This window comes from Hesperophylax consimilis, chromosome 24 (assembly GCF_061612785.1).
Source record: "Hesperophylax consimilis isolate HC1 chromosome 24, BYU_Hcon_1.0, whole genome shotgun sequence".
NCBI lineage: Eukaryota > Metazoa > Arthropoda > Insecta > Trichoptera > Limnephilidae > Hesperophylax > Hesperophylax consimilis.
In genome coordinates this window covers 22777652-22799001 of record NC_142859.1, presented here as the reverse complement: position 1 = coordinate 22799001, position 21350 = coordinate 22777652, and positions in this window count along the sequence as shown.

Here is a 21350-nt window from a genome sequence, read left to right as displayed (position 1 = left end):
TTTGGGTTTTGAGAAAAAAAAAATATGGGAAGCTGAAAGATATAACAATAGTTGGAAGTAACTGGCTTCTCAGATTTAGTCATTAATTCATGATTCATTCTGTACCAATATAATATATCAAACAATTAATCATCTCTTTGACGGCCTGCGTGGCCGAGGGGTTAGGTTCTCGACTTGCAAGCCGGTAATCGCCGGTTCAAATCCCGGCGTACTCAAGTAAATTATTTGATTATTTTGTGCTATTTCATAAATTACTTATTTAAAATAATATATAGTATATTTTACAGCACGTTCCAGAGTGGAAGATATTCTCACTACCTGCAGCCTCACAACATAACCCAATAGAAACGCCGTAGTCTTCCTGTTCCAGCTCACTGGCTCACTTGTTCCATTGAGAGCAGTTGATACTCTTGTGCAGTTTCACATTAAAAATATCGCAAGTGACGAGGGGGGTTTTTTTAAAATTATTTTTTTTAATTTCACATGCAAATTAACCTATATTAACACATTCATGGACCCAACGTCAATTGACATCATTTTGGAGATGTAAAATGACACGACGTCTATTGACACAATTAATGTGATATGACAATACGTCTTTTGAAGTAATTTTGGAGATTCGATATGACGCGACGTCTATCGACGTCATTTTAGAGATGCAATATAGCACGACGTCTATTGACGTCATTTTAAAGATGTGATATGGCACGCTGCCTATTAACGTCATTTTAGAGATGCGATATAGCACGACGTCTATTGACATCATTTTAGATATGCGATATAGCACGACGTCTCATGACGTCATTTTAGAGATGCGATATAGCACGACGTCTATTGACGTCATTTTAGAGATGACATATAGCACGACGTATATTGACGTCATTTTAGAGATGCGATATAGCACGACGTCTATTGACGTCATTTTAGAGATGCGATATAGCACGACGTCTATTGACGTCATTTTAGAGATGCGATATAGCACGACGTCTATCGACGTCATTTTAGAGATGCGATATAGCACGACGTCTAATGACGTCATTTTAGAGATGCTATATAGCACGACGTCTATTGAAGTCATTTTAAAGATGCGATATAGCACGACGTCTATTGACGTCATTTTAGAGATGACATATAGCACGACGTCTATTGACGTCATTTTAGAGATGCGATATTGAACGACGTCTATTGACGTCATTTTAGAGATGCGATATGGCACGCTGCCTATTAACGTCATTTTAGATGTGTGATTTGACACAATGTGCAAAAATCTTTCACTCAGGGAAGCTATACAACACCACGGACTAGGATTTCGAGTTTTTTATTGTACTTGTATGTATTCAGCCTATAATTTGTGTCGTACCCAAAGACAATATTTCATTATTACGGATTTCATCGACTTCACAAAGCACGAGTGACCTGTGACAATACGCATGTGATGACATATGTCACACAACACCACCAACCTCTGTTTTACGGCAAGTGTCCATGACACACAGCTTATTTTATAAAGGACATAAACTTTATAATAACCTGCCAAAAGCCGTAAAGGAAGTCATGTCACTTTTCGTAGGGTATGTGCTATATATGTAAGAAAAAAATATGATTATTTAAGAAGGTATTTATTTTTTAAGCCAATGTAATCGTAATTTATTTTCAAATATTTCTTGTATTCTATATATTTTTTTACTGAACGAAAAATTTGCATACACCAAAAAAATATTTTAAAACAAAAATACAAAAATGTCTTCATGTTATTATTTGTTAGTTGAGTTTTGATTTTATAACCTCTTGGTCTATATGGAATGATTTTAGCGTTCAGTCGCAAAGGTCGTTAATCTAAATCAGCAATTCAAAACAAGTTTTCAACTTGACTATTTTGAGAAAAACTTTGAATTTTTGACATAGCCACGATGTATTATTATGTGGTTTGGTAAACAAATAACATCAAAGAATATTTTAATAACTACTAATAATAAGCAATAATAATTAGCCTGAAACACAAATATAAAATACAAAATCAGGTTCAATTCCCGTCGGCGGCATTTATTTTTTATCGGAAGATTTTCAATTTATATTTGTGTTTCAAGCTAGTAGGTAATTATTTCTTATAACAATTTATTATAATTTGTGCTTTGCGTAAAACCTTGTCTTGAAAACATTTAATAAAAAAGAATAATATTTTAATGATCAATTACATACCACCCTGATCCCTGGATGGAATAAATACGTATTTTTGAAATTCTCATAATATCTAGTACAAAAAAACCTTGAAAAACACCGTAGAAGACCTTGAAAACCTAAAAAATCAATAAATATTTTCATTGTCATCCTACTTAATGATGTGTTTTTCTAAGAACACCTTAAATTTACATTCTTGTTAACAACATAACCTCTTACTGAAGAGTTATTAAACCATGATGGTCGCTTCTGTCAATTAATTTTTTTATTATAGTTTTTTAATCCAGCAAGACTGGGTGGATGGTGCATTTCCAGTGTGCCTCATTACTTGAGATAAATACATACTAAAAGATTTCGAAGAAAAATAAACATATTAGTTAATGAAAATATTAAATAAATAAAATTTTAAAGATCTTACTTTAGGGTGGTCGTTGCATCATCTGCATCCATCGTTCATTGAATGGAGAGCTGAGCCACGACAATGACATTGGTTGGCTTCCGTGTCTGGTGGCGAAGTGAGGTGGGGAATGAGTACACGCTCTTTCCAGTGAACATTATAGAAGTTGTTGAATTTCTAGAATATATAATGTATAACACGCTATCTATATCTATTACTATCTCAGGGGTCTCGAGTTCGGGACATCTCTCAAAGAATCATCAAAATTAAAACACTTCATGAAATTATACTGAAATACCATTTTTTTGGCAACAAATTTATTCATATTATTACTAAATTATCAACTATTGCGTGGAACAATTGTACGCTCGAAATTACTGGCTCTGTATCATCACATTTGTCAGAGGTCATATATCTAAAAGCGCTTACTGCTGTCCACCGATGCGGGACGCTTAAGTTGCTTTTCTCGTGTCCATCGCGTGGTTCTATCCTTTTTTTTCTTAGGTTTGTCAACAATGATTCATATAAAAGCTCTCGAAATACAATTACATTAATTAATCTTGGTTGATACTATCACTAATTACAGAAAAACACAACATTGATGAACACAACACCTACATGCATACATGTATACACACATATTTACACTTACATATACATTTCATAACAGCAACAGTAATTATTTTTTAGATCAACACAATAGGTAGCTTTAAGTCTTGTTCCAATCCACATGATCAGTTTTTTTATTAACAAATATATACCATCCTCCAAGTGTTTTATTCCTGTTAAATTATAAAAATTCTATCGCTTACAAATAACCAGGATTAGACGCTCAGACAATAGGCAACAGATTATTAAAAACAATGGAATCATCATTTACCGATCTCGTAGTCGAAAGATTGAGAAAAAAATACTGTCTGTCTCTTCATAATATTAGAAAGGAACACGTCCAGAACTTGGATAAAAACTGATGAAGATGGTGGGTCTGACAATTGGTCTTTTCGCAGAGCTTTTTATACCCTCATTTTTCCATAATTAGAATTAAATGTACCAGCATCCATTCTGATTCGTGAATCCTTACTAGTAGCACCGAGAAACTGTAAGCTTTATATTATTATTTAGCATGACTGGCAACAAAACACAATATTTCATTTCATCCTACCTCCCTTTTCAAGGTAAGCTTTTTATTCCTTAAAGGCAATGAAATTAAATTTAAATTTCTTCATTCAAGACAAAAATATCAACACATATATACAACATAATAATAAATAATCAATTCAATTCATTAATAACATTTCAATTTTGCCAAATAAATTAACGTGGCAATTTTAGCCAAACAAATTTCTCAAGAGAGCAGAGTAATACTTTAAATATTTTTTTACAAATCACATAATCACACTGCTATTCAAATCTTCGAACTAATTTTTTTTTATATCTACGATTATCATTTTTAATTTTTAGAATAAAAGTTTTTAGAATAATACATGCAATAATATACCTCTATGCAAAAATGTGTGAATTTTTTCACTGCGTATAATTTTTAAGATCCCAAGTTTAATAACAATAATGTCTTTTATTAACTTTCGACATCAAAAAAGTCACCGGATACCAATATTTAATTTAAATTTCAGACTCCAAATAATTTCAGGAATCACTGGTTAAAAAGTAAAGTAGTACGTTCCTTAACACAATGTATATTATAATAATATCTAAAATTATAATAATAGATAATTATAATATATAGTATAACTAACTAATACTAATAAGAATTGTACCCGGGTAACTAACAGTGCACATAGAGGTTAAATTGGGAATATTCATGGTGTTTCTTTTTTTACTTATGCTTACGCGTCGTGAATTTGAAATGTAAGAGGCGAAAATTACTTACAAGTCATTTGTAAAATGTTCACGTTTTCCAAAAGTGTGTTAAGTTTTCAATGATTTTTTTTCATTCTACTTTTCCTTTCTATTCGGTACTTTTTCAACAACGTAGATTCTATGGAACAAAGAATTGGTTGCTAAGTAATATTGTAAATAATATCATCAATGCTATTGAATCTATTCGTGCTTTGGACTATAAGGAGTTATTTATGGTCGAATTTTCAAAGTAATTCAAATAATAACATAGTGATACAACGGGCCTGAAGAAAGTCGAGATTAAAGAATGTCTTGCTTAACATGTTTATCAATAAATGGAGATATATTTTATGCATGATCAAATTACACAAAGGAGAAGGCCTATAATAGATTCGTTCCAAAGACATCGGTGGTTCTAGATACTAATTTTTTTCGCTATGCGTGAGTAATTGCAGAACAAAAAATGTCTTTAAGATATAGAAACCTAGAATAAAACATAGTTAAGCCACGTTCACATGACTACGAATTCACTTCAAAAACTAATATAGTTGTGTTAGATCTCCGGTGACAATGCAGCGCTTCGATGACGTTAGCCGAAGGCCACAAACGTAGTACGGGTCTATGAGTGAAAGATTTAACAATGCTTAAGTTTAAAGTTTCTTTCAATCTAAAGTATGAAAAAAATCATTTACAAGAATTAACAGTATTTGGATTTTGAAAGTTATGAGAGCAGGAGATGAAACACCGGCGAAAATTATTTATTTTATAAGATATAACTTTTTTTCGCAAAATGTGAACTAACTGAGGGTGTGATGAAAATGTGAGGGGTGCGCAGAGAAGACTAACAGTCAAAAAACTTGGTCTCGGCTCACACTTTTGATTCAATCACATTCATACATCGTCACATACATACTCTGATGTTATTATGACTCTTGATAAGACCCGACTCAAGTATTGGGTTCACTGGATTCTGCCAAATCTTGCTCAGGCGTCTCTGACCTCTTTACACTCCTTTCTTCTTTTATCCGCTTTACATGCTCAAACCATCTTAGCATCCCTATCTTAATCGTGCTCACTACACTTATATAAGCATTGCATTCATTGCGGTACTCCAAATTTTTCACACGGCAATGCATGGTTTTATCACGCATTTGACTCAGCGATCTCATTTCTAGAGCATTCAGTCTAATTTCATCCTTCTTCTTCCAGTTCTACGCCTTACTACAATACGTCAGAATTGGTATCAGAACTTCATTATTAACTGCTGGCTTTGACTTTTGGGCAACAAAATGTGTAATGTTGGAATATTTGTTTTGTTCTTTCTTGTTTTGAGCATAGGACAGTGACCTTTCCCTTTCTAGTAGTAGCAATCTTTGAAATTTTGCAAAGAACGGCCCGGAATAAGTTAACAGATCTCGTTAGGTCGTTAGTCGTTAGCTAAGTTAAACGGGCGCTACCGACTAACGGCCAACGACTGACGGGTAACGGCTAACGGCCGCTCGCAGGATCCGGGGCGCCACGACGCACTTATCATTAATATTACTGCGTAAAATATGTTGTTGAACTGTGAGGACTTATGCAAATGATTTAAATGTCACTCAGATAATGGCTGTCATTAACCCTGGGCCATTTAACCTAAACCATTTAAACTCTCATAATTTACCGTAGTAAATAATTCCATAATCTAAAATAATTTATGAAGAAACGTAGTGATTTATTTTTGGGGTATTATACAACATCAGGGCAGATGTGACTTAAAATATTCCACGGAGATTGATGGCTAAAGAAAGAAGTAGCGCAACACGGCCTAATACCCCAAAAATAACTGTAATGCAATACTGTAATACATCAATGTAATGCAATACGAAATCTCAAATCATATTGATGAAGAATCGAATCATTATAATTTTACAAGTCTCTTGCAGATGTAGTGAAATATGTTTGCCATATGAAAAAGTGTGTCCGCATTAAAAATTATTTTTTAAATGTTCATGGTTATCAATATTTACATATAAAGAGTAGTAGCCAGGTAAAATCGTTCATTATAAATTCATTCCACCGAGTGAACCAAAGATTGAGAGATCTCTTGACCACAAAATGACATTTTTTTGCTCAATGCAGTTCATATCTTATATCAAAACTGTGGCATTATCAATTTACTTTAAAAAAAATTAAATGCAGGGGTGCCCTAGTTCATGGAGTGAGGAATGACCAGGTCTTGGTGGTGGATGTGCTTATCCACCAACTTCGTGACGGGCCGGATCGGGATAGCCCGGTCGATGGAGACCCTTTGACCTCTCCAGCAGCACTCTCACGAACCTCTCTTACTCTTTTCTTTCCCAGAACTCCCCCTTCTTTTCTTAAAAAGAGCCTCTACAGCATCCCCAAAGATAATGTAACTAAAATATTCTCCTCATAACCTTATGTACGAAGTTAAGGTAAAAAAATGAATTTTCAATTACTAGTACATTGTTCTATTACACCTGCCTACTTTTGCTTAGAAATAGTGTTAAACATTTTATTTAGTATAATCGTAGGTATTCTTCTATAAACTTATCACTTCTGAAATCCATGCCTTAAAGCACTTTAAAACATTTTATCCATAATAATTTTCTTAAGACCTGGTATTCCGAATTTTTACCGATTTATAAAGTTTACAGGTTTTAAAAATATCTAAGTTGTTTTTGAAGTTAATAAATATGTACCTACGTACCTTTAATAAATAGCAAAAGTATTATATTAAAATTATTAAAAACGTTATTCTGTTATTTAACATCTTATAGGTATGAAAAAAAACACAGTCTATCTTTAAATGCAAATTAGTCATAGCACATATAGTCTGGTGAAAAGTAGAAATTGAAAAGGAATTTGATTTACCTATTTTTTATACGGCACATTTTTGTGGACATCGATACTATAACACTAATGGATAACTGAATTCATCGGTGCACAAAATTTTCCGTAACAGACAAGTACAATTGATGAAAGGTCACTGAGGTATGTACTACAACACTGTCGGAATGGGACAGGATGGAGGAATGCTTTAACATAGTGTAAGAGACGTTTATGCATAAGAAAAAACTGTAAATAATAAGCACCGGTACACATCAGGCTTCGACCTATGGAATTATTTAAGTAAAACACCCTAAGGTATTCAAAACAACATAAATTTAAAGACGATTATAGAGAAGCCATATAGCGTGGTAAACAGTGAAAATTTAGAAGGAATTTTACATATGTGCATATTTTATACGACACATGTTTGTAAAAATCGATACTATACTGAGGAATCACTGAATTCATCAATGCACGAATTCTCGCAATAGACTGTGGCCAGCAGTTGGTAGCAAGCAGAAATTGACCAGCTTTAAGTGATTAGCAGCGGTGGCCAGCAGTCGGTAGCCAGCAGAAATTAGCCAGCCTAAGGTGGCCATCAGTGGTGGCCACCTGTGTTATCAACAACATTTATCAACAACTTTCTATATTGACAAGCAGTCGTTCAATTTGGTTTGCATTATCATCGTTATTATTTTCAATATATTTTCAACAACGATAAATACAGGACATGTCCAATAATTATGAAATTTTTTTTTTTAGATTCATACAAAATAATCGATAACTAAACCACAAAAATGTAACGGCGTTCACCAAAATGTTACATTTTGTCTATAATTTTTGATAGTCAACGCATCAATGTAATGCTTGCCGGCAAACCGCAATTAATAGCAATATTTGCAATAATGTAGAGAATTATTTCATAAACAAATGTTTATTGTTTATTGTTGTTGTTATACGCCCATAGGGGCTTTTACATAGATTATAAATAAGTTTTACATAAGTTATCGAGTTAGAATTTATACTAAGAGTTATAAAAGTGAAGAATTTTAAAAAATATATACAAGTAGTTTTTGAAGAATATGGCGTAAAGAAACATTTTAAACAACATAATATTTAACAATAACAAAGAACAAAATATAATATAAAACATTACAATAACATATCTAATCGTTAAATCTATTACAATAATTTGTATGATTCCACAAAGTGTTGGTTTAATTTGAATTTAAGATTATAAAGGGAATCATGGAATATATCTATAATACCACCAAACTTGTTGCCCAAATCATGCATCCTATTGGTAAGTGAGTTTGACTGATAGTTGGTTTTATATGTGTCGCAAAAGAATGTTGTATTTTGTCTAGTATTTCTTGTCGGTACATAGAGTTTAATAGCAGCAACGATGGCAGGGCTGTCAATAAGGTTGTTCATGACTCTGTATAATAAAATTAGGTCTGAAATGGTTCTTCTGTCAGACAGCGTAATTAAATTAAGTCCATTCATCAAATTTACATAATTAATGTTTTCTATTGGAATTTTAAGCTTGAAATTTAAGTACCTAAGAAATTTGTGTTGAACCCGTTCTAATTTGTTAGAGTGTACTTTATAGAAAGGAGACCAAATAGGTGAATTATATTCCACTTGGCTTCTAACTAGTGAAATGTAGAGTGTTTTCATGCAATCCAATGACTTAAAATCAGTTAGGGTTCTACAAAGGAAGCCAAGAATCTTTAAAGCCTTATTAGTTATATCATCTATATGCGCTGTGAATGTTAAGTTTGATTCGAATATAACTCCCAAGTCACGAATTTGTGATACTGGTGTTAATTTAACATTATTTAAATTATATTCATGTAAGATATGAGAATGAGTTCTGGAAAATCGTATTACTTGACATTTCTCAATGTTCAAAAATAACATATTTTGTTCGCACCATTTAAAAAATTTATCTAAATTAGCTTGTAAAATTAGGCAATCATATATATTTCGTATTCTTTTAAACAATTTTAGATCATCTGCAAAAAGTAGGACTTGTACATCTTTAAATATGTTTACAATGTCATTAATGAATATTAAGAATAATATTGGGCCAAGGTGGGACCCTTGCGGGACACCACTTGTGGCCTCGAATACATAGGATTCTATAAAATTAATCCTGACACAAAGAACTCTATTACTGAGGTAACTAATAATCCATGTCAATAAACTACCTTTGATGCCTAACAGTCGGAGTTTGGATATAAGAATATGATGTCGAACCTTATCAAATGCTTTACTGAAATCGGTGTATATAGAATCCACTTGTTGTTTCAGACTGAGCGATTCAGATATGTAATTATTGTAGATAGTTAAATTACTTAAGGTAGATCGACCTCTGATAAAGCCATGTTGGTTAGGAACAATAATATTGTTGATAGGTTTTACAATGGTATCTAATACTAATGACTCGAAAAGTTTGGGTAAAGCAGACATAATACAAATAGGTCTGTAGTTAGATATATCGCTTTTGTCGCCTTTTTTATGAATGGGCGTTAAATAACTCTTTTTCCACAGAGCCGGAAAACAGCCAGACGCTAAGGATTTGTTAAAAAGTTTATGTAAGGGATATATCAAACTATCAATGCAAGTTATTAAAAATATGGGAGGAATACCATCCGGTCCAGCAGATTTATTACTATCTAGTGCTTTTATGCTTCTTTCTATGGAATCTAATTTTATGAAACATTGACTTAGGTTTAATGACTCTTCCACTGACGTACTGGAGACTGCTTTGATGGGAATATCTTTGTCGTAGACACTTTTAAATGAGTCAGCAAAAAGATTAACTATACCCTCAATACTGTCGGCACATTTTTCTTTAAAGAACATGCTATTAGGATATCCACAGTTGTCTTTTCGTTGAGATTTAGTAAAATTCCAGAATTTTTTCACATTGTGATGATGTACCTCATTTTCAATTACGTTAACATAGTCACTATAGCACTTTATTGATAATTCTTTACATTGTTTTCGTAGTTTAGTAAATGCTATATAATCGTTAGAATTTCTGGTATGTTTATATTTTCTGTGGATACATTTTTTTTTATTAATTAAATTAGTTAGTTCCCTTGTAAACCATTTCGGATAATTAGATGATGTAAAGCTAACCTTGGGAACAAATTGTTCTATAGAGGTATTTAAAATCGAGTAAAAGTATTCTAATTGATCATTTATATTATTTTCCTCATCTAAAAAGGACCAATCTGTTTGGGCAAGGTACTCCGTAATATGATGGTATTCAGCTTTGGAAAAGTTATACGATGGGACACTTGTTTTTTTTGAAGATGTTAAAGGCCTATTTGTTATGATAATGTCCAACGGTGGGTGGTGTTGATCTAATGGTAATAATAATTCGTCGGATAGCTCAACCACTATTTTCGAATCACTTGAAAACACTAAATCCAACATTCGATTGTTAAAGTTGAAAATCTTGTTTGATTGAGTTAGTCCCAAAAATAAAGACATATCACGAATTTCACTACATTTAGCACACTGTAAATCGGCTTGGTTTGTAGCAGGTCCGTTGTCATCTTGGCTGGTCCAGTTAGGAAGGTTATAATCACCAGCAATAATGAATTTTGCTTTAGGATATTTGAATTTGAGTACTTCTATGTCCTCATTGTGATTTTTATACGTTTGCAAATCCGATGCAGGTGGGATATAGACACAGCCAATAATAATTTTTCCATTAGGTATATTGAGCAATACAAAAATTTGTTCAACACTTTTGTGTTTTACCGGTAATTTAGTAGATGATATATTCTTGGATACGCACAGCATCACACCTCCTCCGTTAGACTTTTTGCTCGTAATAGAATTTCGATCAGAACGATATGTGGTATATTGATGTAGGCCTAATTCTGACGAGCTGATATCAGCATTTAACCATGTTTCAGTTAAAAACAGAATATCGTGTGAGAAGATTGGGGAGTTAGTTTTAAGTTGGTGCAATTTTGTACGCATTCCCCGTACATTTTGATAATATCCTGTAAGTCTAGAAAATCTGTTCTGTTTGTTTTTTAGTTTTTTGCTTGGGTTTTGATGATTTTGGGAATTCCGTTGAAATGTTTGATTCGTAAATCGACTTCGCCCTTTTCTTTCCTCTCTTCTAATTCCTTCCAGAGGTCAGTTAAGTGATTTCTTTGTTGTAGTGTCCTGTCAGGTTTGATTATAATTCCATTGGACAGAGTAGTTTTGTTAAAGAGTATTAGTTTCGCCTGTTTGACTTCATCAAATTCTAATTTAATTGGCCTGGTTTTGTTTGGAATTTTACTTCCGAGCCTGTAAATTTTCACATCTTCTAGATTGAACTCGCTATTAATTTCACTAATAGCTGCTAATACCTTTTTTCCATCCTCCAAGACGCTCACTGTAGTTGAGTTCGAATTACACTCGGGGACGTTGAGTAAAATTATGTTCTTCGAGCGGGTCTTGCGTTCCTCTATCTCAGCGAGCACCTCACAAATTGGCGTTGTTTCCTGTGGTAATACTTTCTTTTCAATGATTTTTTCGAATGTCATAACTTTTCCTTCAAGAACTCCAACAGTTACTCCTAGGTCTTGCATAGTTCCAGATAGATTAGAAAGTTTACTGAGTATTTTTGCCATTTGGTCTTTTGTTATTTTTAAGACAGGATCGGTAATGGCATTGTGGATGCTATTAATCTCCTCCTTAGCTTTGTTTAGGAAAGCAATTGCTTCATTATTATTCATTTCGAAAGTTAAATTTAAAATTTTTTTTTTATAAGAAAATAATATGAGTGACAACCCTGCTCGCAATGTACAGGTAATTAACTCAAGTAGGTAGCGGGAGCGTCCACAAGTGTTATCCAGTAAGTGCGAGGGAGAGAATACCTTATCCTGTTACTTGTTAGAGCGAGACGTAGGGAACACTGTGCACAATTGATTATTAAACAAATTGATTTATAAATTTTATAATAATGGTGAATATTTACGATGATTTCGAAATGATTATTAATAAATAAACGTAGTGCACTAAATTATGTTGCAGTATACTGAAACTTGTTTAAAAACACTGTTTTTTTTTGTTCTATTTATAAGTTTCTAGTAAGACACAGAAAAAACTCGACAGCTGTCAGTGATATTTATTGTTGCAATATTTAGTGTTGGTGTTTCAACAATGTTTACGGTGCATTAGTGTATTTATGCTCACTTTATAATTCGGATTTTGAACAGAAAAAAATGATAGGTTTCACATTTCACTCAAAATGTGGTAAATAACAAGAACTGTTTCCAGTAAAACGTTGATAAATAATGACCAAACAGAAATTCAAAGAACTATTTGTATATAAACGAATACGTACCTAAAAGTTGCGGCGAACTGCTACACTCTACGTCAGGGGTGTGACCAAGTTTTGGCGTTTTGGCTTGTTCACTTACACTGAGACGAATACGGAATGCTCCATGCAACGACTAACTGCCGGTAGACTGTCCTACTTATACTTGTGTGTTGTTGCGTTCTCATTCTTACTTTATTTTATTTCGACATTTACCATTTTCGGTTGGCTAAAAGCGTGAAAAATTGTATTTGTTGAAACAATAAGTTATTAATTGTGTGTATTAACGAATGAAATGGAACTCAAAGAGATCTGTTTTTTCATCTCTCAAAAGCACAAGAAGGCATTTTTTCACAAAAAAAGAGTCTAGAGCGACATGTTTGTGGCAGCTGATGACAAGCTTCTCTGACGAATGAACTTCTAAACGCAGTAAATTTCAAGTATGTCCACTGGACCTAGTTCATTGAAACTACTGACGTTGTCTCAGTAACCTTTCTTCACTTCTTATCTAAGATTTGTATTTGTGTTCCCGCCATATCAGTTATACGTATTGTCTTTTCACGTGACGGGCAAATTTCTTCTTGATAAATAAAAAATAAGACATACAGTTGTGTGCTATCAGAATATGTGAACATCTTCAATAATTATTGAGATCTAAACTTGATGTAGAAGAGGTCAAAACGACGAACTGGATTGTCTTGTATTCTTTTTTTTCTATTTAGTGAAGACAAACATTCCCATCATTATGTGCAACGATGGAGGACTAAACAGCAGAGTAATTTAGCACACGACGCTTGGCTGGTAACCCAACGTATTTATCAACCCATTCCGCCCTATAACACCTCTCCCATTATTTAACTTTTGTATACGACACATCCTGATAAAGATAACATTGTTCTCGAAACATGTAGATTGTATATCTAATTAAGTGGTGGAAACAAAGTAACTATCTAATTTGAAATTAAATAATAAATCTTTTGTTTTTCCAAAAAATCACAAAATAAATGATTTATTTTTTTACTTACTAAATTTATTTATTGTTAAGATTTCAGGTACTGAAATATTAATATTGGTGCTTGTCACCCTAATGGTGTGGCAACATTTATTTTGTGTTAGCGATTGCCGGGGCAATTTCGTATTGCCACGGATTTTAATCCTTCTTCTCTTGTTACCATCCGTCTTGGGCGGGTCGTTTTTTGCAAAACGGCAGAGCTGCCAGGTTTTCACTTACATGTGGTTTATAAAACCGCGGAGAGAGATAGCAATATTGGGCTCACCGTACATGAGCTGCCCTACGGGTCTTTTTTATTGTTTAAATAAAGACCAATTATTCAAGAGCTGGAGTTATTATTGAAGAGTTACTCCAGTCACACTTCCTTTGGAATCTGGTGGTACCGCGCCGGATTGCTCTGTCAGGAGAGTGAAGTTGAGATCCTGAACATTTATTGATGCTTTAAATTTTTGGCTCACTTTGGGGAGTAATTATAACTTTGCGAAGTAAGTATGGAAAAAATAAATTAAACCGGTAAAAAACTCTTGCAATAAATAACCATTAAAAAAATAACAGCCATAAAATAAGTATTAAGGTATGGTTTATGGACACGGAAAGGAAGAATATAGATGCAATGTTGCAACCTTACAAAGATTAACGCTATTTTTTTCAAATAGTTTGCTTTATTGTTTTCTTTTTGTAATATTTTAGCGCTTACTTAAAAAAAACAAAAAGAAAAAAAAATTTAACCAATTTACAATTCACACAAAAAACATGTACAATGTGACCTTAGAACGGGGTACTCCAGTAACGTTATATTATTTTCAATATTTGTAAAAATTATTAATTTAAATAAAAATTATTATAAATTACAAAAAAATCATTGAGTGGTCCAATACGTCAGATTCCCACAATTCAATCATCGGCTAGCAAAGTCTTCCTTAAATGTACAAGCAACATCTTCTGATGATAATGATGATAGAATAATAAAATCAATCCTGGTATCCTGGAAATTTCCGTTTTTCCTAAAATAGTCTATATTCCTGAAAGATTATCGTTTTAAACAACTTTGTTTGAAATAACTGCGTCCCGAGCAAATCTTTTCACCAACAATATAATATAATATCGACTGTGTCTTAGTAAAAAACTATCAGCCACATTTTTTGGAAATGTCACTTTTGAGTAGTTTCACATAAAATTGTCTTCACAGCATGGTAAAGTAAGTTTATGCTGATTAAGGCATTTTTAAGACTGAAAACTAAATTTTTTTAATGTTATTTCAAAAAAGTCACTCAACTCTCAAATTTTTCAAAATTATCAATAGAATAACTTCTTTTTTTTAATATTATCATTTTTACGTAAACTCCAAAATTTTAATTAGTTTTAATAATCCGTAAAAATTCGTTTTAATCATCTCTTGAAAAGTTTTCATTTTGTGGCTTGAAAGGTTTCACCAAACCATAGTCAAATCATATTATATTGGATATACTGGCAGGTTGGTCCTGCAGGATAATATAGTTACAAGCAGTTTCACCCTAGGGCGGCTTATTATTGTCCTTCCCACAATAATTAAAACCAGGACAATCTAAGGACAAGCTCAGTTTGGTTATTGTATATACAATTATTGGCAAACATTAACACCTATATTACAAAGGGTTTTGGTTATCATCTATGTACCTATGAAGACAGTTGAATAGTTAATTTCCCAAAAAGGGTCCAATTGTTATCAGTAAACTAAATAAATACCACAGAATTATTCAGCTTCTTTACAATAAACTATAAAGATATGTAGCGTGCACAGAGTTTTTATTCAAGGTAGGCAGTAAAGAAAAATAACGATTTAACAATTTAACAACAACAAAAAATAGATGTACGTTATGTCTAAAATCCAGGCTTTAGTCGGCGTTGGTTGGTATTACCTAAGTCATCATATTATTTAATTATTATTAAATTACTGCGGGCGGCACTTAGTTGCGCTTCGCACAGTTTAAATGATACTAACAATAGTTATATTGTTAGTATCATTAAAGTTATATTTAATAGTTAGATATTAGTTCATTCACAGAGAGAGGGTGAGTATATATTGTTATAATAAAATGTTCAATATAGGCATAATAAGAATGACATTTGTTCGGGTAAAACTTTACCTTTTTCCTAAATAGGTAAAGGTAAATTAATATAGGTAAATATTCAGAATTGCTGGACACGGATAATACGAAATATTTTTAAATAAAACCTTCTGATTTACCTTAATTACTATAGAAGGAATCTAACAACATTCGGGAAATTATTAATTTTAGCATTTTAATTTTTAATGAAAGCTGTTTGTAGGTCTTTTTTAGGAAAGGAAGGAGTGAACAGCAGTCTTAAAAGGACCCCTATTATAAAAGGGAGGAAACACAGAGATCGGTAAATCGTTCCACAACCGAGCTGTCGACTGAACTCAGGAAACGATCCTTTTATGTGTGACAAATGTCAACCGTGGACACAAGTTTGGAGCGTTTCCTGACTATGCACCTTTGCAGAAGCTATAAATGACGCTAGTTCATCGAATTATCTTTCACTAAAATACAGGTTGAACAAGGATAAAATATATCACTCCTTAGCTCTAAAGAATGCAATCAGTTTTTTTTAAGATAGTGGACTCTAACAAACAGACCGCCCGTATTTGAACATGGTCAGGGAGTTTTCAAGTATGTTGGGGCCAACAGTGTGGCGCACTTGCTACCATTTTACAAGAGTGTTTTGATCAAGAACTGCCCTGCTTCAAAGGTATTCATGGTACCTGCGTTTGATATACATTGCCTTTTTGAAGATTTTCTAGCCTTTCGTTTGACGCAATAAGGGACAACTCCCTCGAGATGTAATTAACTTATTTATGAGAACAGAATATAAGAGTCCAAAGGCTGAGGCAATTGGTTCGATTACTGCCCAAGATTGGATCGTAAAGGTTTTGAAGTAAAAAAAAATGAAGGCGAAAAAAGAGAACGGATAATGGAAGACTTGGAGAATTTGGCTCTGCGGTTTAAGTCTCTCAATATAGATAGATGAAAAAAAATCTTGCTTTGTCAATAATTCAGCACCTACTTCTGATATTTAAACATGACGATACAAAAATGTTATCCACCCATAAACATGAATTTTATCATTTTACGCTTATCGTAATTATCACTTCTTAATTTCGATATATTTACAGCAATCTTTTTCACAAATTGAAAACTTTTTAAACAATTATATAAAAAATTAGCTGCTTGTAATGTAAATTATTTAGTGAACAAGATATAGTGCACGTTAAGATAAATATTTTTAAAATGACTGTTTTCTTGGCGTTCAAGAGAGTTTACTTTAAAATTGTCATAATTAAAAAGATTGGTTGCGGTTGTGATTCTGTTTGTTATCGTAACTCTAGTTCAATGAACTCGGATTTGTTTTTTTATTTTTTTTTTATTTAATACATGTTACATTATTATGAAATTTACATAAAGTAGATATAATGAATCACCATACTAGGCGGCTGCCTGTTTCATGGTGACCAATTGAGTGTAATTAATTTGTATGAAATATGAAATCTAGTGTAGACATATGAAATTAGTAACTATAGATGAAGCTAAAATTTTGGAAAAATTGTAATAAAAAGTAGAAGATAGAAATTAGAAAGGAGAAAGAAGTAAATTAGCAATAGATTGTAAAAATGTACATAATTATATATATAATTTTTAATATGTGTGCATGCAAGCACACATGTGTATATAGCAGCAGACATACCTATATACATATAACAACACATGTATACATACACCCATATGACGCATCCTCACGCATATAAACAATATATACACCTCTATCTGAGTACTTGGAATAGGCTACTAACACTATAATAATCACACATCAAAAAATCCCCGAGCGCTTTCCTGAAACTGTCGTATTTGGCTATTGATTTTATTTCTAACGTTAAATTATTGAATATTTTTGGAGCAAGAAAGTTAAATTGTCTTTGTGCCATTGAGGTTTTTATTGGGGGAATAGTATAATTCGATTTGTTGGAATATCTTGTATTATGGGTCGATTCAAAAATATTTTTTTTCGTATGTTTGAATTTATAGTAGGAGGATATGTTTTTGACGTATATGGATTTTATGTTGAGTACTTTGAAGTCGTTAAATAAGTCCTTCGTGGGGTGAATATAGTGTACTTTGTAAATAGTCCGCATTATCAATTTTTGAGCTTTAATTAATGGATCTAATATCGTGTTAGAGCATCCTCCCCAGACTATTATACCGTAAGATATAATTGATTGGCATAAAGAAAAGTATACCGTTTTTAGTGTATTTTTATTAAGAATATTTCGTAATGACCTGAAGATATATGCCAGTTTCCGTATACGGTTTGTAACATTTATTACGTGATCTTCCCATCGTATTTTATTGTCAATTATTACACCCAAATATTTAATGGAATCTACTCGTTCTAGTGGATTGCACAGACAACTAGAGTTATCTCTACAAGAATGTATTTTTAGTGTATGATTGATTGAAGGCTGACTCGGAATATTAAGACTAAACGTTATATATTTCGTTTTAGTTATGTTTAAGGTGAGTAGATTATCATCCAACCACTGTTTAATAATTTGCAATGTTAGATCCGCTCTGTGAAATGTTTCTTCCCATGTCTTACTTTTTAGTACTAGGGCAGTGTCATCGGCGAAAGTGATTATATTGCCATCAATAATAGATAGTTTACATAAGTCATTGATATAAATGAGAAAAAGTGTGGGACCGAGTACACTGCCCTGTGGCACACCAAAGTTAATGCTAGTTGAATGGGATGGTTTATGCGGTGGTAGCTTAACACATTGCTTTCTGTCTGTGAGGTACGATTTGAACCAATCAAATGCCTTATTCTTTATTCCGATTTTTTTGAGCTTGGCTAGAAGGATTGGATGAGATACTGTATCAAATGCCTTAGCTAAATCCAGAAATATTGCCAGACATTTATCACCTTTGTCTAAGGCTTGTGTTATATGTGATGTCAGTTCTAAAATAGCTGAATCTGTATTGAGTCCTTCTCTAAAGCCATACTGGTTTGACGAGAGTATGTTATATTTTGTAAGATGGTCGATAAGTCTTTTTTTTATTATTTTTTCAATAATTTTTGATAGTGATGATAATATAGAAATTGGTCTGTAGTTTGTTATGTCAGTAGGATTTCCGGACTTAAAAATTGGTTGAACTAGGGCAAGTTTGAGTTTGTTTGGGAATTCACCTTTAGTGAGACTGAGGTTGATGATATGTACTAATGGATGGATTATAAAGGGTTCAACTGTTTTTAGTATAGTTGAGGAAATTTTGTCATGATTGCACGAATGAGAGGGCTTTAATTGTCTAATGGTTTGAGAAATTTCATCGTAGTTGGTCGGGTTTAAGGTGAGTATATTATCTGTTTCACTGGCACATTGATTGATAATGTCGGCAAGGGCATTTTCATCGGTTGATGTCTTATTTAAAATCTTTGATGCTAGATTTTTACCGATATTGCAAAAGTATTCATTTATGTGATTGGTCACAGTGTCTGGATGGTCATTTAGGGAGGTGTCTTGGCCGTTGATGTTTAATTTATTGATTGGTTGTACTGGGTGATCAGTGTTAGATATTTCTTTGACGATATTCCAAATTTTTTTGTTATTATTACCGACTCTGGACAGTTTTTCTTTGTAGTAGTTTTCTTTTGTGGTTTTAATGATATTATTACATATATTTCTGTACTTTTTATAAAAAATTTGGGCTTGAATGTCTGGATTATTGAGTAAGTTTTTGTGAAGCTTGTCCCGTTTTTTAATACAAAAAATTAGGCCATCTGTTATCCATGGTTTCAGTTTTTTATTTTTTGAATTATTCACATGGGATTCTTCAGTGACATCCTCAATATGTTGCAAGAGAGTTTCAGAGAAGGTATTAAAAGCAATGTCTACGTCTGTGGAGTTAAGAGTGGAGAGCCAATTTTCTAAAATAATTTTAGAAGTTAGTTTCTCGAGATTAATGTGTTTCTTTTTTATATTACTACGTGACGTTCCGGTAGTGGGTTTATTATGCATAAGACCAATTGCTATTGAGAAATGGTCCGTTATGGTTGATTGATATATAATTCCCTTTGCATTTTTTTTTGTTCGTAGAAATATGTGATCAATACATGAGTTACTAGTATCAGTTACTCTAGTAGGAGCATTAATATAAGAAATAAGCCCGTGTTGAGTCATGAGATTTTTATAGTCGAGAGTTTGTGATGCTTTTGGTTTAAGTAAATCTATGTTAATGTCACCGATCACCATTAGCTCTTCATTTGGTGTACAGTTTAATAAGGCCAAGTCTAAGGATTTAAGGAAGGATGAAATATTTTGGTGTTTAGGTGACCTGTATAGTGCAAGAATTGTGGTTTGGATGGTTTTTATTTTAAGGCAGTTGGCATTATCAATGATTAATTCAGAGATAATCGGGTCCAGCTCAGATTTTACATAGACAATTACTCCATCTGACTGTGTCTTATTATTTTGTGTATTGAAAACTGTAAATTCTGTAATGTTTTTGTGAGTGTAATTTGATTTGATCCAACATTCAGTTAAAATTATTATGTCAAAAATATTATTCAAATCGGCAAGTGTTACAAGAAGGTCATTATAGTTCTTATCAATGCTTCGAATGTTTGTTGAGAATATTTTTAATCGTTGATAGGGTTTTAGAATATTTATGCACTTTGAGGCATCATTGGTTTCAGTAGAAATCACGTTACCGTGGTTTTCTATTTGTAGATTAATATCAATCATTTCGTTTGACTAGTACCAGCTAATTGTATCACGAGCATGTATGAAGAGTATGGGTAAGTGTGATGAATAGATAAGAACAAGGTTAGTGAACAAAGATGTAATTAAAACAGAGTTAGAGCATTTCCAGTAACTTTCTTTCCAAGATTTAAATAGTATTGAGGTAAATGTATTAAGTGTTGTCAAGAAACAACCGCAAATATTAATACTGGTGAGAAATATTCGTGTTAATAAAAGTGGTATTATTTGTTTATATGGTGAGAATGTCGAAAGATAGGGTAAAACATTAGAATTTGTGACAGTAGTTATGTCAAAACTAGAGGAATCTGTTAAGGAAGGTATGAACACATTATTTTGGGTAAATACATTATTGATGATGGTGTAAATCATATAAAAACATGTGAGTAGGACAATACGTATGGAATGATCTACTGTTTTCTTATAGAATATTAAAGAGTCTTTAGTTTTTATCAAAATTAATAAACTATGGTAAGAGTAATTACAAGATAGATTAGCAATTTTTGCAATAGTTATGCTGTTACAAGAAAGTACGAATATGTTAATTTGAATGGTTAAAAAATGGAAAATAGTTGTATGGATCATACAAAAACATGTTAGGAAAAAAATATTTACAGAATGATCTATTTTTTTCTTGAATAATGTTAAAAAATAATGTGTTTGGATGATAAGAAGTAAAATATGGTGAAAATGTGTAACAACAATATTAGCAGTGATTACAAAAATTATGTTCATACAAGAGAAATCTACTAAAGAAGGTAAGAATACATTATTTAGAGTATTTAAATTGTTAAGAGTGATACGAGACAAAGAGAAACTTGCAAGGAAAATAATATTTACGGAATGAACAAATTTTTCCTTAAAGGGCACTGAAAAAACTCGAGTTTCAAACAAAGGAGATAAAATATAGTAAGAATAGTAA